We start from the raw sequence: 4,656 nt of genomic DNA, 5'->3' as shown, positions 1-4,656 counted from the left end.
GTGTTGACAGTTTGAGCGGCGCGGTCTATTGCTCGACGAATTTGTAGCAGTTCTGAAGCTAATGCTGTGAAGTGTTTCCTTCAGTTTAGAAATCGAGTTGAACTCACGAGGGCTTAAGTCAGGGGAGTGCAGTAGGCGGCACAGCATTTAGCAGCCCCATCAGTCAAACAAATCAGTAACAGCTTGCACTGTACGTGCTTGAGCATTGTCCTGCAAAATGATAGTCAGGTCCTGCAGAAAGTTGAGCTGTGCATGGTTCGTGATCATGCCATTTGTTGTCATCTACTATTATTACGGTACTGCCGCCTCGTTTTCTTATTCTATTTATTGGCGTAACTAACTTCCTGCCTTACTTGCCCATGAGTGGCAGCAGCAGCGCGTAACGATAAGTACACTGTCGTACCATCTCTGGAGCGACCGATAGTATTTCCGGGTCGTCGTGTGTCTGGCAGCTCGGTTCGAGTCGGACCAGCAGTGCAGTCGGGACACATCAGGAGTGCAGTCGGGGATGGAGCCCCAGTGAAGTCCGCACAGCCAGTATCAGTGGGGACGACCGTTGGTTGGTCGTTTAGGTCGGTCGTCTCATCGACGACGTGTATTTGGGTCGGTTCCTTCCTGAGCAGAGACGTCGGTTGTATTACCTCTGCATGGTTGGGTCCGAGCCAGTGTCTCTGGGACGTCGTCCGTTCGAAGGAAGTCAGTGAGTTGGAGACGCACCAGCAGAGCAGCAGTCGCGGACGGACCAGCAGCCCAGTCGGTCGGTTGGCATGGAGCAGCAAGCGAGCCCCCGTCGTGTAGAGTCGGGCTGGAGCCGCTGGCAGCGTGCACGCGCCTTTAGAGTGTGAGATGCTGCTTGAGGGTGCTACGAAGTTCGTCGCCCACCGATCTTGGACATGAAAGTTGAGTCCTAGCTTAACTTACTATCGAACCTCAACTGTTTACATTCTTTTCGTTTGATTCTGTGGGATTGAAACCTCGTGGTCGTTTTGCTGGTTGCGTCGAGCGAAACTGATTTGGTTTACTGGTCGATAGGCTGCCTGTTGGTTGGGTTGCCTTCCGATTAAGAGATTGTTGGTCAGACTGCCTGTCTCGCCTAAACGGGCGTTAGTGTTACAATTCCAGGCTGACCCTTGGAACTTCTGAACGCCGTTCCGTGTCTGTTACATAGTAGCTTCCCTGTTTGAGTTTGAGTTGTTTGGTTGATGTGTGGCCCTCAGACGAGTTTTATATATCCTGTATTAATATTCTTGTCTTGCCCTTAAGGCTTGAGACTGTTGTTCTTATAGCGGCCTTCAGCCGAATTTTACATCAAATCTTTTAAGGCCTTTAGCCGTTAAATTATTTTGTTGATGTGTGGCCATCAGCAGTGTTTTAATATCTCTTAAATTAATGTTCTTGTCTTGCCCTTAAGGCATACGGTTGTGATGTTTTGGTATCGCGCCTTCAGCCGAATTTGTTTCAATTGATTTAAGATTAGGCCTTCTGCCGTCGGATTGAAACACTTCTTATTGCTTAATATGAGGCCTCCAGCCGAGTTCCATTAAAAGTAAAGTTCTAAGACCTTCAGCCTGCCGTTCAGTTAAAGGCGCTTCAGTCTGGAACCGCGTGACCGCTACGGTCGCAGGTTCGAATCCTGCCTCGGGCATGGATGTGTGTGATGTCCTTAGGTTAGTTAGGTTTAATTAGTTCTAAGTTCTAGGCGACTGATGACCTCAGAAGTTGAGTCGCATAGTGCTCAGAGCCATTTGAACCATTTGAACCTTCAGCCTGCTTAGATTGAAGATTTAGAAAATATTTTTGGGTGATACCTCGAGAAGAACCTACTGTGTTAATAAAAGGAGATCCATTACAACTTCGAGTGTTTTGCATTCTTGTGTAATATTGTTTGTGGAGAAATACAGCTTGTATGTTGAGTGCAACTGACAGCAACCTCTTTATTTCCACAACCTAGTCCGCTCTTTCCTGCTAGCGCAGGCATTTCAAAAGTGTCATCACTTCTAAGGTGGTCGGAAGTTGTGTTCCAAAAATGAAGAGCATAGAGACGAAGTGATGACACTTTCTGCAGAACCTGACCAACATTTTGCAGGACAATGCTCAAGCACATACAGTGAGGCGAACGGAGGACGTGTGCAGACATTGGTTGTGACGGCCCGGGTTGTGGACATTCGATAGCGATGCAGAGGAGAGGGCAGAAAGACGTTGGAGTTAGTTGGATTGGAAAGTATCATTTCCTGTAGACAGTGTTCTACTCGCTTGGGATGAAATATTGTCTCTGTTGTAAGCACTCTGCCATGGGTACTAAATTTCTAACTGGGTCAGAACATGTTGTTTTAGGCGCTGAGGGTCTTGTGAAAATGATGTGTATAGACGAACTTGTCTGTTGCGGTAGTTCAAGTGATCTGTTGCGCTAGTTCTGCACTTGTAGGGCTCTCTTGACGCTGGCTTTGTGCGGTGCCTCTAATTTTATATGCATGGAAAAAGGAACCTTGCATTGTATTGAAGACAAAAGTGAAGCACCTACGTATCTTGTCAGTTGTGCTGAAACAGCACTTCATGTACGGAAATTGTCGACAAATGTGCTAACTGGTTACGTTGTTGTTCTAATTGAGTTTTCTAGCTAAGTTATCGAGCTCATGCCGTCATTTAATGTGTCGGTTTGTTTATTCCTTGGAGTATGGTACATAAAAAGTAATGCTTTCACATGTCTTTGAGTCCTTGCTGGTTGGATAAAGTTAAACACGTTAAGCTGGGTACTACTACTGTGGAGACGTCTGATCAATGAAGTTACGATTTTGCGTGCTTCTTGCACATTACTTGTCTTGGGCGGTTAGGGTTTATTTGGTGTGTTTGTTGTTTGGCCGATCAGCCGTCAGGCTGTAATCAGAAACATTGGCTCAGGTCGCTGTGTTGGCGACGAAGGAAATTCGGGCCAAATCATTTTTGTCGGTTTGTCATTAGTACCTTTTCTTTCTTGCGAGTTTTGATAACTGCGCAAAAGTTGAAAATATGGACTGATAAACTATCTAATGTGTATTTGCAATAACCTTTTTCTTGGCATTAATAGCCACTCGTAACGGGCTTCGAAAAAATGTGTAAAAATGAGCTGTCAAGGTATGCTGAAAATGTTCTAAGGAAAGCCGTTGGGTACCAAATAGTATGGTACATGTGGGGGCTGTGCTGTGTGACATGTATCGTAGCATTTTTGCAACTGATGTCTAATGTTGCTAGTGCCTGTTGGTTTCTAAGAATTGCTGTCCTGGATGTTCATTGATGTTATGTTCAAATGGTTCAAATGGCTCTGAGCACTATGGGACTCAACTGCTGAGGTCATTAGTCCCCTAGAACTTAGAACTAGTTAAACCTAACTAACCTAAGGACATCACACACATCCATGCCCGAGGCAGGATTCGAACCTGCGACCGTAGCGGTCTCGCGGTTCCAGACTGCAGCGCCAGAACCGCGCTGCCACTTCAGCCGGCGCTGATGTTATGTATTTTATTTCTTATTTTTAAATTATTGCAACTATTTCATGGTGTTAGTAGTAGAATATTCTTCCTGTGTCTAATGCCTTTTTGGAAGGCAAGGTTGTCAAACAAAAATAAATGAAAACTGCGTGGGCATGTATTCTCTTCTCAACACAACACCTGCCACACCCACTGAAAACCTGTCCTCGCCACAGTCAGAACCCCGATTTGTCTAAAATATACCGGATCTCATGAACAGAGAAGAAAGCAACAAATATTCTTTACCTAAAGAAATACTCTTAATGACTTTTAAGGAAAGTGATGAACGTCAGCCGGGCGGAGAGGCCGCGCGGTTTGAGGCGTCATGTCACGGACTGCCCGGCCACTCCCGCCGGAGGTTCGAGTCCTCCCTCGGGCATGGATGTGTGTGATGTTATTAGCATAAGTTAGTTTAAGTAGCGTCTAAGCCTATGGACCGATAACCTAAGCACTTTGGTCCCTTAGGAATTCACACACATTTGAACATTTGAAGAACATCAGATTAAGCAAATTTGTTAACAGATTAGAAATTAACGATGCGAAATCCAGTTAATTGATTCGGGGAATAAAAAGCTATGGAGAAACGAAAGTTTCAGATAAAAATTTAAAAATTCTCTGGCTAGACAAAATTCCTGGTAGTGTCTAAAATTTTTTAATAATCTCCACAAACCAGTGCAAAACGCTGATCGGATCGTGGAAACGCGAAGCACTCATCAGCTTCGGTCATCCTCAATGGAAGTCTCCCCTGTAATGTGTGATTATTCTGTACCATTAAAAGATCTGGTAGGGATCGAAGAGCTGGAAACTTAGCACCGAAAATTCAGATTGAAGGAGCGACAGTATCAATCGCGATGACGTTCTCGTAGCAGAGGCCGCAGGAAGCCGAGGTACAATAATTACTGCAAGTACTGCTATTTTCATTTTCATTTTCATTACGGCTTAAAATGCAGATCTGAAAAGTGCGTCCAACCCTACCAATGGAATAGTGAGGGGAAACTCCAGTCGGCAGACACAGTATCGGCTGGGGGTCCTGTCGCAGCGGCTGTACCAGGCCGCAAGTATCAAGTGTTTGTGAGAAATACAACTTCAGGGATGCGCTTTCTGATTGACTGCTGTGCTGATGTTTCCATTGTATAAGCATGTCCCAAGGATG

This window comes from Schistocerca americana, chromosome 6 (genome assembly GCF_021461395.2).
Source record: "Schistocerca americana isolate TAMUIC-IGC-003095 chromosome 6, iqSchAmer2.1, whole genome shotgun sequence".
In the NCBI taxonomy this organism is placed as follows: domain Eukaryota; kingdom Metazoa; phylum Arthropoda; class Insecta; order Orthoptera; family Acrididae; genus Schistocerca; species Schistocerca americana.
The sequence above is the reverse complement of the archived record's forward strand: the minus strand, read 5'-3'. Positions refer to the sequence as shown.